Genomic DNA, 15,298 nt, shown 5'->3' on the forward strand with positions numbered 1-15,298 from the left:
AATCATATAATTTTTGTGTCTATCTGAGCTTAAATTTAGAGGTATAGTAGGTAATGGGAAATAAAAGAATGAAGCTGAGGAAATAAAAGCAGGTCAAATATAAGATTAGTCATCATGGTATGGCTGACTCCTACATAACATTTATAGCATGTTATATCCATTATATCCATGGCCTGAATAAAGCAAGTGAAAACACATAGCATCAAATGTTTAGATCAAGAGAAGTCTAGAATAGACAAGTAAAATATTAAATATGGAAAATAGGAGTTTAAAAAATTTTAAGAGACTCTCCTAAAATAGTTGATACATTTATGACACAGTGATTATTGTAAATATATATGAATTGAATGTATTTCTAGGTAAGGAGTGTTTTTATCTTTAAAATGGTGTTTCCTGAATAGCCATTCTGGTAACAGATTTTATTTCATTCCAAAATAACTTTCTTGTCTCTGCACCATAAAATCAAAATAAAATCTACCATGTTACTCTCCGAAAATAATAAACGTTTTCTTTGAGTTGACTCAACAGCCTCTACAAAGATAGAGAATGGCAACACTAATTAATTATGTTTCAAATTACCAAAGACTGGAATTAACAAAAGTCAGTAATAGTTACAATATCAGGAAATTATATGCCTAAGGAATATTTGTGGAATAACTAAATGAATAATTATAATCTTAAGTATTATTTTACGGGAGCAAACAACCTGATTCTCACAGGAATAAAGATGTTCTCACAAGATAGTAAATCAGTGAAAGCAGAACAAAACTTATAATAGGACAAATAAATCTATTGTTATATATATTTACAATGAAAAGTGCACCAAGTGCAGTGAATGTAGCCCAGCACCATTTAACAGCCAAGTCAGCAGGAAAGGGAAAACAACTAGGATCATGTAAAGAATTCCTTGCTTCAGTTACCTGTTAACTAGGCTGCAGCTGTCTGAGCCAGCTGCCCAGTTACAGCCCGATTCCCCCTCTGCATCTGTAGATGGTGGAAGAATGCCAAGAAAGAATAGGAAAGAACTAAACGGAGACCAAGGAACCATGGTGGATCTGCAACCTCTGTGAGTGCTGAGGGGAAATATCCAATGTACCTCCTAGGAATGCCAGTGTCTCCTTCTCACCCAGTTGGTTTTATAACCCTACTTTTGTTACTTCAAGTCATCTTGTCTTCTTAACTATGGCTGTGTTTCCAAATCTTATTTAGTTTTTCATAATTCACTATTTACAATTCCTTCACTATTTACAATTTCATAATTCCTTCACTACTTACAATTTCCTTTGTTTCCAGTCCTGTATCCTTAGTTGCTAGAATCTTGAGATATCATCAGTGGGTATTTATCATGTTATTTAGGTTTTGTGACTCTTCAGTGTTTGCATCAGTAGTTTTATTAAATTTTTACTAAAACCTATTAAAAGTGAACTTTACAATTGATGTTCAGTTTGGTCAAAATGGAGAAGCAGGGATCAGATTTACCTTCCTATCTTGGGAGACAAAAAAGCTGGACAAAATATAAGAAATTATTTGACAAGACAGCTGACATCAGGGAGTGAAGGACAGTTATTCCTGAGAGAAGAGAAACAAATGAAATGAGCCCCAGTTACTGATTGTAGAGAGTTTTCAGGACATATAGCAGAAAACAAGAATCCAGACAGATTCTAGGCTCTGAATTAAGGACAGAGAGCTGATAGTTCAGGGAAGCCAAGGTGCTCAGAAGTCACAGAAGAGAGAACAGGAGGGAAGAGACCTACACAGAGAAAGAACTCCAAATATCTACAGAGAAACTCTTTTGAGTGTTTATTTGAGTACCAGTCAGCACATACGTGTAAGCAAACTACACAAAGCCAAAAAGAACCACCCCAAACATTAGAGAAAATAGTGTCTGGGGATTAGAGAGCCAGGAATAGTGCCTGTTCCTAAGCCAAAATGAAATACTTTGTAATTCATGTGGCATCAGTTAGAATACTAAAAAGGATCTTGCTCCATTATATAGAAAAAAAAAAAACTAAAATGATCAAACCAATTCCAATTAACTTAATTCTATGGCAGAACACAGATAAATAATATTTTTAAAAAAGCTATATAGTATCCAACAAAGTAAAATTCACAATGTCTGACATTTGACCAAAAATTACCAGGCATGCATGCAAAGAAGCAGGAAAATACAAACCACAATGATGAAAAATGTCAACCAATTAAAGCTGAACCAGAAATGACACAGATCATAGTATTAATAAGCAAGAACATTGAGAAATGTTATTATAACTGTATTCCACACACTAAAGAAGCAACAAGTAAGACTAAACATCTTAAGTAGAGATGAGAGAGATTTTTAAAGAGGGTTTACATTAAACTTCTCTAGATGAACTCTATAATGTCTGAGATGAAAAATGCCCTGAATGGGATTAACTCCAGGGGAGACATTGCAAAAGAAATTATCAGTGAATTGAATGCATAGCAAAAGACACTATCCAAACGAAACACAGGAAAAAATAACCTGAAAAAAATCAGTGAAATTTAGAAAACCTTGAAATGGCCAAAATATGCATAATTGTAGATTCAAAGTAAGGAGAAGGTGATAGAAAAACTGTATTTTAAAATTAGTGGTGAGGTTTTCCAAAATTTGGTGAAAACTATAAACTGACAGAAGCTCAATGAACTCAAAACACAAAACTATGAAGTATACTAAAGCCTATCATGATGAATTGCTTAAAACAAATGATAAAGAGAAAAAAAACTTAGCAGTTAGTGGAAAACACACTGCATATAGAGAACAAAGATAAAGATTAACATATTTAGGGTGAGAAATAATGTAAATTACAAGACAGATTGGAACTTTATCTTTAGTACACCAGATATGTGTGTATATATATATAATTGTAAACTCAGAAAAAAATTTATTTCTAAAATGAAAGTGAAGTAAATATGTTTGAGCACAGAAAAGCTGAAGTCATTACCAGCAGAACTTTACTACAAAAAGATGAAAAATAATATAAGATGGAAATGCATATAAATCCAAAAAAGCAAAGAATACAGGAAATGGTAACTACATGGGTAAATATAAAGATTTTTTCTTATTTAATATCTGTAAAACATATTAGCTGTATTAAGCAAAATAACAGTACAATATGGTGCTTATAACATATATAAAACTAAAATGTATGACTATAATAGAAGGGATGCCAGAAAAGAGAAAAATATACTACTGTAAATAAGGTTCTTATGCTGTACATGAAAGAATATATTATCACTGGAAGGTAGACTATGATAAGTTAAAGATGTGTACTATAAATCCTAAAACAACAATAATAATAACAATAATAAAACACAGCAAAGAGTTGTACCTAACAAGTCAAAAAAACCTTCTAGCCAGAGCTTTGCCCATAGTATGACATTGCCTTAATTTTGGGTCAAATAAATGTATAATTCACATTAATAATATACTCTCAAAAATATTTCAAGTGAAGATAAACATTGTTGTACTTTCTTATTCTTGATAATTTTTTAATTTTTAATGTGAAGCAATATTATTATGAGAACATAGATTATAACATCTATCCAAGTTCTAAGTAATAATGTCAATAATGGGCTAAATTTGTTTTTCAGTTTTCCAAGTGACATTAGATACTGAGACACCTATGCTTCTTCCACCTTAAGTAGACTCACCTGATGAAAATTTAATAGAAGACTATATGACAGTAATTCTAATGGAACATTTACTCTCCATCAAACATAGTAGAGGATTTTTGTACTTAGCTTACACTTTTTGAGTAGTTACTATCTGTAAGACGCTGTCCTTGGTGCTGGAAATAAGATGGTGAATAAAACAAACCTGTACCTTTAGAGAGCCTATATTTCACTGGAGGAGAGAGAGAGTAAACCAGAAAATAAGTAAATAATGTATTTGAAGTCAGTGATAACTATTAGAAAGAAAGTAAAACAGGGTCCTAAAAGAAAGCAGCTTGAGGGTAGCTCTTCTAAATTAGCGGCTAAGGAAGACTTAAAGTCTAAATGACAAGAGAAGCATGAAGGGAGATGTAGGGAAAGAATTTTTTAAGCAAAGGGTACAGCATGGCAGAATCCCTGAGGCAGGCACTGCATAGTCGGGCCAAGGGAAAGCAAGGGACCACTGTGACAGGATCAGAGTGAGGGAGGGAAAAAGTCAAGGAGATGCAGGATCTTGTAAGCCATGAAAGGAAGTTTCTTTTTTTTTTCTGAATAAGATGAAAATTTCCTGGAGGGTTTTAAGCATGGGGTGAATGTGGCCACTCTGGCGATCATGTATAAAATGGTGGGACTGAGGGAGCAAGAGTGGCAGCAGAGTGACCACCTCATAGGCTAATTCAGTGTTTCAGGAGGTTGATGGTTGTTGGACTAATCTGATAACATGGAGGAGACAGAGCGAGGCGGCTGCATTTGCAGTATAATGCAAAGGTAATTCTGACCGCCCTTGCTAATTTGTTGGATTTAGGACTTGAAAGGTTATGGGGACAGGGAGACCAAGAATAACACCCCGATTTTTTAGCTTATTTGTATTGGTGCCACACCATGTGCCCTTTGTTTCTCATTCTTAGCTTGCCAGATAGACATTAAAATATGATGTTACCAATGATGAAAGTGATGCTGAGGCAGAAGAGCAGCGTCCCAATATCACACAGCAAGGGAATGACAACATGTGGATTCAGATCCAAAGAGCAATATATTTACTTCCACAATATCATCACGCTTAGTGGTAATATACCTTTAAATTTTTCCTAGCAGCTTGGACAAGGTTAAAAAAATAGCAGTCCACAAGGACAAGCTGAACGTCAGAGTATGTACTAGGCAAATGTTAGAATTGGCAGGAATATCTGATATTAGCTTCCAACAATCCATTAAAAGAAGTGGTTCCTTCTACAAAACCCAGACTCTGCTTGAGAATTTTAGTTCATGGGGGACTCACAGCAGCCCATCACATTTGGCATCATATGTAAAGTTGTAGCAAAAATCTATCTTCCAATTTCCTTGTTGGTACTATTAGATTCTCAGACAAGAACTAATCCCTCGGCTATTTATAATCATTAAAATATTTGAAAATAGAATTGTTTCCTCGCGAGAAAAGATCCTAGCTCACTGCACAGTGTTTCAAAATAGAAAAAGAATTTTGATTTTGAGTTGGCTGTATCAATATTGTTTAAAAAGCAAATAGGCTTCTAAGAGAATTATTTCATTTTTCTACAGTTCCTATGGATTTAAGAAATTCTATATGCATGCTAATTAAAAATCCGGTATTTGTTTCTATTGCTAAGGATTTTAGGTTACAAGAGTAATATCTGATACCTGCCCTTAGGTCAGTTTTACACTATTAATAGCAGTTTTATTGCCTTTCTGTGAAGTCTCCTTCCAAAGCCTAAAATAAAAACAGGAAGAGTTGTAAATAGATGCCATCACTAGTAGATCACCTTGCTCCGAGGAAGTCATTAGCAATGTCAGGCTTAGAGTGCTTAACCTCCAACACGCCCTTGATCCTCTTCCTATGTTCAGATACCGGAAGAGAGGAAGGTCAATAGTGATGTAGTGTTTGACTTCTGAAGCAACTCATGGAAAGATATCTCAGTGCAAATGGGCTGAGAAACCTATGTAGTAATGCCTGATTAAGTTCTCTTTTAGAAAAAACAGTAAAGGAGCTATGTTTAGAAACAGCAATAATAAAAGCATTTTATATAAGTGATGCATTTCTGACTGTTGAAGTTCCACTTTCTTCAACAGCTATTTTTATTTAGAAAGCCAATTCATTCAATTTTCCCTAGGCAAGGAAACAGGAGTCTTTCTGTTATTTGGACACCAATTTCCCTAAGACACTAATAATCACTTAGCTAGAAAACACATATTCTTTATATCATATGTCCTGAAGAATATTATGTTAACTGAGAGGAAAGAGATTCAGAATATATGCTACTTTCTAAAATGTATAGAAGGGGAAATTTCCTTTGGCATAAGTAAATTCCTACAAGGGCTAAATTAACCTTATAAAAATGTCTTCAGATACTTACTTGGGGAGTTTTCAGAGTGCAATTCACTTTCTTTTTCATGATCCCTATTGCTCTGGCTCCAAACTCAGCAAAACCTAAGCCAAGATGGCAGTTCAGCTATTCTCTATTATTAATGGAGCAAATCTGTCAAGAATCTCAATCTAGCCAAAGTGAGTTATTAGGGTTGTCTTTCCAACTGCACATCCTATTATCTCATGTGAACTAAAGTGCTCTTTAGATCTTGTGTAGATCTATCTCCACTCTGGGCACCTGCCTGGCTGTTCGGTGAATCTAACCTTAATTAATTTTTATATTTAGAATAAAATGTTACCACATAACATATTGTGACCTTTATCTTCCCATGTAACGGCTACAAGTGTTAACTCTGAAACCATCATGACCCAGTATGAAAGGCTTCTGTCTCTTACTAGCTATATGACTGAACCAATTACTTAACCTCTCTGTGCTGTTCTGCCTCAGATTCCTTATTTGTAAAATGAAAATTGAAACAATAGTGTGCACTTTATAGTGTGATGCCTTGCACATAATGTGTGCTTTCTAAGTGTAAGCTATCATTATTATCATTATTTTGGGGAGATTTAAGTACTCAGAGATGAGTAAGACATATTTATTCCTTGCCTTCAGGAAGCTCACAGTAAAATGAAGGAAACAGATGTTTAAGAATATCACTGCAAATATAGGATTGTTTTTGTATTAGAGAGATATCCACTAGGTGCAGAATTTAAACAACAACAAAAAATTACTTAATCAACTTTGCTTGGAGTCCAGCAGGTATGAGATCCAGGTTAGGTGTTATAAGAAAAAAAAAAAAATCTTCACATGCTACCAGAGATTACTAGTCTCATGCTAAACCATGTACAGGAAAGATTTTTATAGAGTCTTACTGATAAGATAGGGGAACTAAAAAGCCATACAACCATTGTCATATCAATGCTGGTGAATAACAGCTAGCCAAAATAAAACACATTATAGAAAAGATAAAGATGAAACAGAGACAGTTAAAATAGTAAATCATTGCTGTTTTCAGGCAAAAAATGATAACTTTTGTGCTTATGAACATATTTTTTTTGCTTTGCCATTATATTAGGAAAGACAACATGATAATAAGAATAATGCAATAATGTATAAATAATGAATATAAATCTGAGAATCAAACAAGAAAATGCTATGTATTTTATATATTGCTGTATAATAATATTAATTTTTTCTATGTAGAAGTTTTGTAGAAACAGCAAATCCAGATATTAGTATTTTATAATGAAATAAAACTAAAGATGCCTGTTTTATAAATTTTTCAAAATATAGATTAACAAATATAGTTGACATTATCTACTCAATCCATTACCTTAATTTCTTCTTCACATTTTCGTTTTCAAAATGTTTTCACATTTTCTAGTAGCAAGTTAATATGCAATAATGACAACTTGTGTTTGTATTTATAATCCACCTTTTTCAAAAATCGTTCTAGGATAGTTAACAAGCACAGATGGGTATGTATATTTCTTTACCAATTATTAACCAAATGATTATGTTTTCCTTACAAATATTTAAGGCATCAAGAAAAATAAATGCAAGTAGTTACATTTAAAAAACAAAAGAAAACATATACAGCAAAAACATTCCATCACGCTGTTTTCCTGGCCAGTTCTATGCCATATATTCCACTCAGAGTAAGAAAAACTTCTGCATAGAAATTCAATCACAAGAGTGCATCCTAATTGCAAGGTAAGCCATTAATTATTTGAAAAAAAGAGTTGTCCATCTGGACAGAGGATCCCTACTCTTCTTCTATGTAGCTGTTTGTATGAGAACTAAAGAAATCTTATCTGGTGAAAGAGGGAGAAAGGATTGGAATAGGGAATTAGCCCTGGGTCGTGATCCTGACTTGTCCTTTCCCAGTTGTGAACAGCTGGCCAATGGTTTCACCTTTCTATGCCACAGTCAGTATATCATCAGGGAAGTGGTTTTCCTAAGTATGATTATTACATAAGAAGATTTTACTGGTAACCAGTTATTCTTCATGTTGGGAATGGTTATTCAGATACCAGGTACATACTTTTTCCTATATCCAGAACACCATTTCCACATATGAAGCACACTTTTATTTTTCATACTTATTGGGGTTTTTTAATGAAAAAAATGACAAAGATGAGATATGGTGTAAACATAATTCCAAAATATTTTCCTGTGTGGAAATGCTTTAACAACTAATTATGAAGTATATTTTGGAAGTTCAATTCTGAATTATTTACTTAAAAATAATTTCAAGTTAAAAAAGCAAGGCATAATTTTGGGCTTGAATTTAGTTACATTGACATGTGCTACCTAAATAGTTGCTTTATTTCCTTTTGAAACCCCCTTTAAAATTTTCATAATAATTTACTTTAATACATTTAAAACTTTTGAGTTAAAAAACTCAGAGGTATATTAAACTATGTTGTAAATAATTAGCAGAATAAATGCTATAGAGGATGTGGAATTTTTTTAATACACACATGAACATACACACGCACAGAAATGCAAACAACATTAAATAAAAATAAACAAAGACATAGTTATCTGTTTAACACAAATAGCTGACAAGATAGTACACAGAAAACAGACTTGGAAGGCTTTTAAGATACAGACTACATATAGTTATAAATCCAAAAATGCACTTTAACTTAGGAAGAACCCTAAATAAAGATGACAGCTTCACACTGATTATCCATATTAACTCACACTGAGAACTAAGGCACATATTTGCAGGAGGGATGTGTAAGAATGGGTATGTTGTCTATGATCTCAGCATCACATAAAATTAACCATTACATGTGATTGGTTGCAACTCATGACATAGACTTCAGTAAAATTGTCCTGTAATCAATTGAGATCACTGGCAAACAATGTCTAATTTGAGGAGAAAGAGAGGCATAAGCAAAGCAAGTGTAAATAGTTCGTAATTCTATAGATTTCCATTTTCATAATTATTTCAAAAACCTTGCAAATCATTTTCATGAGTCTATATTACCTTTTCTTTTAAGTCTGTAAATATTTACACAAGTGTTTTTAGATATGGATCAAATATATCCAATAGCTTAAAAATTTAATAACCACAGAATTTTTTGTAACAAAATTCTTGACCATAAGGTGCTAAGGGGAAAAAAGGTCATTTTTAAATTAAAAAACAACCTCTAACTTGCATTATAATAAGTCAAAGAAAGGAAGAAAGAAAGGAAGAAAGAAAAAAAGGAAGAAATAGAAAATATGCATAAATTATTTTACAATTGGTTTTGATTCTTATTAAATGGACAAGGTTTACCTGTTAATACTGACAATATAATAGGTGATGATAAATAAAATACCATGGCTATACCATATACATTCCAAAATTTAAGATATATTTTTCCCTCATTTAAGAAGTCCAACAAAAGTGTGAATTCCTCCAAAACCCTTTCCATGTGAAATAAAATATTCTTATTGAATTTAGGTGTGATTTAATGTAAATATTTAAATAAATATTTTTACATAAATTTTTAAAAATAAGTAGTGATATTTATTTCAAGCATTGTCATGAAAAATTCTAGATTTGCAGGCTTATAGTTGACATATTACCAGCCTGTTTTTAATATATATTTTTTAATTTAACTTTTGTTTCAGTTTAAATGTAAGATGCAGCTTAGCTGCTGACCATACATATGTTACATCATATTTGGATTAAACTCTTATTCAAAGAAATAGATTCTAGTTATACATAAGCCATGCAGGTGACAATAATTTAGAATTACTAAATTGTGATATTTGTTAATGGATTTAATTTGACTCTGAAAAATAAGAATAGAACTAATGATTTGACGCCAAAAAAATTTATGGATAAGCACAATATGTACAATCTAAGACTTTTTTGAGAGAGGAAAATAAGAGTTTCTAGTTAAGGGGACTGTTGATGAGTATTATCAGTATCTATTTTACTTTAATGTCTGAATGTCTTGAGTAAAAACTGTTGGACAGCAATATATTACCCATATGTGCATACTATTTCTAAGTCAATGGAATCAAAGAACTACATGCTTCAAAGAAAATTTAATACTTAATCCTCAGATAAGAGGTTTCAAACATAGCCCTTACCTTCTGTTTATATTTATTCAAGATACATTCAAATAATATTTGTTAGATGGGATTAATGAATAACTGAATTAATAAATGAAAGTTATAGGGTAGAACTGCTTTTCTAATGTTTTGAGATACTAAAACAAATTTGGAACTGAATAACAAAACCTTTTTCTGCACCAAGTGCCACTCCAACGCATGCACGCATTCCTTCAAACCATTTTTAAGAAGAGACAATGTTGCATTATGCTTTAAATAATCTCATTACATTTCCTTTCATCTTTCCCATGACACAGTCCTAGTATCCATATCCTTCAGTTGAGAAGACAGAGACAAAGGGAGGCTTGAAACAAGAGGAGATAAAGCTAGAATCCTGGTTTTGACTCCCTCCCAAGTGCTTAATCCACTCCCCCACATTCCAATTTACAATAAAATGAAATTGGCACATTAACCTGAAAGGAAAAAAAAAGAAAGAAAAATGACCAAAGTCATTCAGTAAATTCAATCATATCCAATGAAGTAACAGTGAGTTTAGGCAGAGCCAAAAAGGAATTTGGCTCTGAAATATCAAAACTGATTTATACCTAGTGGGGAAAAAGGCAGTTAAAGGTAAGTGCTTGAGAGGGGAATTAAAATAGAGAATTGGTCTGTGCTCATTGTGAAGTGGCTTTTAAAAGAAATTCTGATGAGCAAACATTAAAAATAGAGTTTTCACTCCTCCTGCCTCATGGAAGAGCCTCCCATTTTCTACAGGAACTCTATAAATTGTGGAGCTCTGTAAGTACATGGAGGAATACAACAAAATTTCAATTATTGGGACTGAATATGTGAGTGATGCAGAAACAGAGCTTAACAGGACATTTTTATTTCACGGAAGAAATTCTTTGTCATTTATTACAGTTATTAAGAAGACTCAGAAATTGTCAGTCCTGTTTCTGACAAAATGAATTGCATTCTAAGTGCCCTCAAAGCAAAATCTCTCATGAAGGACAAGCCAGAAATAGATGGGAAAACAGAAAAAAAGCAAGATGAATGAAAATAAAACATGAGATGCCACTAGAAGTATAATACATAAAAAATGGCAATTGTACTGAAGGACAGGAAGACAATATAAACTGATATAGCAAGAAGGAAATAAATAGAGGCTGATATAAAAATACAAATCCTTATGATCCAGATTTACTCTGGGCACTTTCTTACTTGCTTTGAACATTAGGTCATTCGTGTTAGTCTCTGTGCTTGAATATCATCATGTTTATATAAATACATTTGAACCTTCATGTACTTAGAGTGCCATGTGTGTCTGAGTTATTGTCATTTTAAAACACAGAAATAGAGAAAGTGCCAGTTATTGATAAGTATCTAATAAGCTTTTCAGGGTCATGGTCTAAGCAAAACAATGCATTAAGAGAAGGAACACCTCCTTTTTTCAAATTTGATAGAACTTTCACAAACCATTTAATCCTCAAATTTTCATTGAGAATATGATTATTCATTTGTACTTACCCATCTTTAATGTTGGTGATTAAAAATAACCAATTTTAAATATAAAATCCCTTGCACAAAGTTTACTTTTAAATAGTTACACTATTCTTCTATTTCCTTTAATAAGCATCTGAGTGTTCATTATAAAATTTGTTAAACAACCACAAAAACTCTCCAAAGATCATAGTATATTATTAATAAACCATATATTATGAATTAAAATTGATAGTGCAGGGAACCTACTTAACTAATTTCATCAATCCACCTACTTATTTCATTTGAAGTAAAGAAAAATGAAATATTTGCCTGTATTATACTTCATTTTACACAACATACTAGTGAGCTGTCCAGTGCAATACATAATAAACTCTATCCAGCCAGAAAACAAGTATAAATACCCAGAAATACATTTCAAGGTAATGGTGATACTTGAGTTGTTATTTTTAAAAAACTTTACTAGACTGACAACTCCAGGAGGCCATGAAACAGGGAATAGAGGAAAGGAAGAAAACATATTGTATTATATTCTAAATAGTTTCAACAAGTATTTTTTAGTGGTTTTGTCAAGGTGTTGTATTGCAATTATCTTGTAGGGTTATTATATTGTTAATATTTCTCTTCGTTTGCTAAATTTACTACCATAGGCACCAATATTTTTATAGAGTATTTGCAGAGTGGAAAGTCAACATTACTCTGTTTTTAAGAAGATGCATTCATGTGTTCATCTATTACAAACTAAATATACTAAAACCCACAGAATGTTATGAAGGGCATTTAAATGTGCAGTTTTGAAGAACTAAAGTATCTTAATGGTTTTAGAATATTCCTAAAAGGAACTGCCTAAATATTAAATTAATCACCTTTGTAAAAAGACAATAAAAGTTGCAAGATTTTCACTCATTAATACTCTCAGCAAAACAATAAACAAAGGCATTTTTGAAACATGTGAGCCTGAAAAAAATGTGTTATTTTATGGGATTTTTAAAGAGTCACCTTCCCACTCTTTAATGTGACTACAGTAGCAACTGGACAGATACAATACAGTGCATTGGCTGATGACAGTTAAGCATGACATTTTAGAAGTAGAATGTATCTGCCATAAAATGAGAAATGAAAGTAACCAATGGTAGTATTTCTACATATGCCCAAAGCACTTAATGACTATAGGTTTGGAATATCTAAAATGTTATTTATTTTAGCTAAAAAAATAAAGCTAATTCTATTTTGTTACATTGGTACCTACTTGACATAAACTGAGAAATAATGTCACTGTTCCATAGAAACAGCTGGATTTGTTTGGGAATAAATTTAAATACACTTTTGGTTTCTCATTACTAGTTTGAAGAACTATTAAGTAACAAAAAAAAAAAAAAAAGATCTTTGCCTTTTGTAAGAACATGTTTTATGTATGATTGAAGTTTTTACAACACTCCAAAAAAAAGCCATTGGATGTTAGATTTAAAAATAAAATCAAAAGCATTTTTTGACATAGTACACATGAAAAACTGGAAATTCCAACGTCTTCAATAGAAGTTATAGAAAGTGTATGTCTCTTCAGAATTTGACACCCACTTAACAGAGCAGAAAATAAGGTACTATACTGTAAACAATAAGGTACAGTAAAGGACAATTGTAAATTTACATAAGAATAGTTCATAAACATTTTGGTCTTTCCATAACAGTTTTTATATAAAATGAATAAAAAAACCTTAGACAGCTGTCATCACTCTTGTTTGACCACTTTTCACTTATATGCACACAGACATATTTATATAGCAATATATTGATGCACCGTTACATGGATATTAAACTATGATTACTGCTTGTAACTGAGATGTGCATTATCCATTCAACATTATCCATAATTGAAATACTCTTACATTATGTATTCTTGTCATGTTGTATCTATAAAAACATGAAAATATAACTTTACATTATTTCAATTATTTACATTAGTTCAAGCTTGACAGAGAAAATTCGATAAACTACAATTTTAGAAGAGTAGGCCCAGAGGTACAATAAATAGCATTGATTGTATATAGTCATCTTTTTTTATTTTTAAAAACTCATTTTAAATACAATATGGAAACCATTAGTCTGCAATTTGGTCATTCTAACATTTATTATTAAAATGTAAGTTGCACCTCCAACATTCCTGATGAGGAGAAATGCACTAAATTATATTGCGTTATCTTCAAATGTGTGATAAGGGGCAGCTCAATTTAGTGAAGAGTATCATGATGCCACATGTCACCATGTTCTATGGAAATGGTTGCTATTAAACTTTACATTTCTCCTTCCCTTCTGTAAAATATAATAATTATGTTTTCAAAGCACTTAGGTAAATACCAAGTGCTACACAAAGGCTTACTTGCAGAAGCAACAAGAATAAAAATATTAAAAATAACTATTGGATGTTAGTAATTTTTTCAAACCCTAAATTAATTTTAGTTTAGGAGGATTAATGAAAATAAATGGTCTTTTTTTGAAGGGAAGATAGCTCTTTAAAATTTTTCAACTGGAGAAATATAAGTTCTTTAGTCAAAAGTTACAGAAGTGTAACATTTTATCTACACTGGGCATATTAAAATAGCCATTCCACTTGAGGAATGAGTATAAAAAGAATAGAGTTGTGTTTATTGATGGCAATGGGAAGAAACTTTTGCAGGTGATTCAAAGTGCTCAAGTTATTCATAATATCTAATGCTTTTGACAGGTCTAATTTAAAAAAGAAAAACTTAGATTAGTTTATGGAGTTTGATCAATGGGCAACTATCAAAAAAACTACTTTCAAGTCATTTCTAATTTCATTTACACCTAATACTTTTCTTCTGCAAGCTCAAACACTTTAAAATGGAATCTCACATATTCTGAATATTCTGATATTTTTAAATTAGCTTTTTAAGTCTATTAGCATTTATCTACATAGATGAAATGCTTTACAGTAAATATATCTTTATATATAGTGTGATATACTAAAAAACAGGTTCAGATATTGTTTTGGGACAAGTTTATAGTTTAAATACCACCTGGCCTTCTTTTATTAAAAGGGGGCAATTTTCTCTGGGAATCTAACAATTTGATACTGTCTTTAAACTCACTTGATTTATGACCAAACTGTAGCTAAGCAAAATTAACTGAACCCCTTGCAAATAAAACAATAGAAAAATGTTTATTTCAAATGTCAAGCATTGCCAAGTAATTTTATATTAACACCAAATGTTAAAGAATAGGATACATTAAAGTTTTAATAACAATATTAAATTACAAGACTTGAATCTCTCTTTGTTTTCTTTCCTTAGCATTTACATATTTGGCTTTGGAAAATACGTAACTGAGACCTAAAGCCTTTATAATCACTTCCCACTCAGTTTAATGGTTTTTTGTCTTCTCCAACCAATATGGAAGCAAATTTATTTAAAAGCCAGTTTGTTTGTGAAAATACCTAAAAATATTTTTTTATCTTGTTTTTTTTTCTCTTTTTCTTATAAAACATGTCACATCTTGATGCAGTTGATGTCAAGTGTGCTTAAGTCATTATGAATCAAGAGACTAACAACAGTGGCTGCAGAAACAGGTTTGTTGTCTGTACAAAGATTTCAGTTAAATTACAGTACTCCCATGTTAGCTGTGCATGTCCACCAAGCTTCATCTGGAACCGGAGTAGAAAAGGATGTTGTGTTTTTAAG

The 15,298-nt window shown here is 31.8% G+C and overlaps 1 protein-coding gene across 2 annotated transcripts in view; it reads right to left on the reverse strand.

The window, feature by feature from the left end:
• Positions 1-12,997: 12,997 nt before the first annotated feature.
• The window catches only part of GRIA2 (glutamate ionotropic receptor AMPA type subunit 2), a 125,983-nt gene continuing 123,682 nt past the window's right edge, over positions 12,998-15,298 (reverse strand). For both annotated transcript variants that reach the window (XM_090288801.1, XM_090288800.1), the window contains exon 16: positions 12,998-15,298. This exon is cut by the window's right edge and continues 317 nt beyond it. The gene's annotated coding sequence lies outside the window, so the exon portion shown is untranslated.

This window comes from Furipterus horrens, unplaced genomic scaffold (assembly GCF_987537825.1).
Source record: "Furipterus horrens unplaced genomic scaffold, mFurHor1.1.pri manual_scaffold_10, whole genome shotgun sequence".
Classification (NCBI taxonomy): domain Eukaryota; kingdom Metazoa; phylum Chordata; class Mammalia; order Chiroptera; family Furipteridae; genus Furipterus; species Furipterus horrens.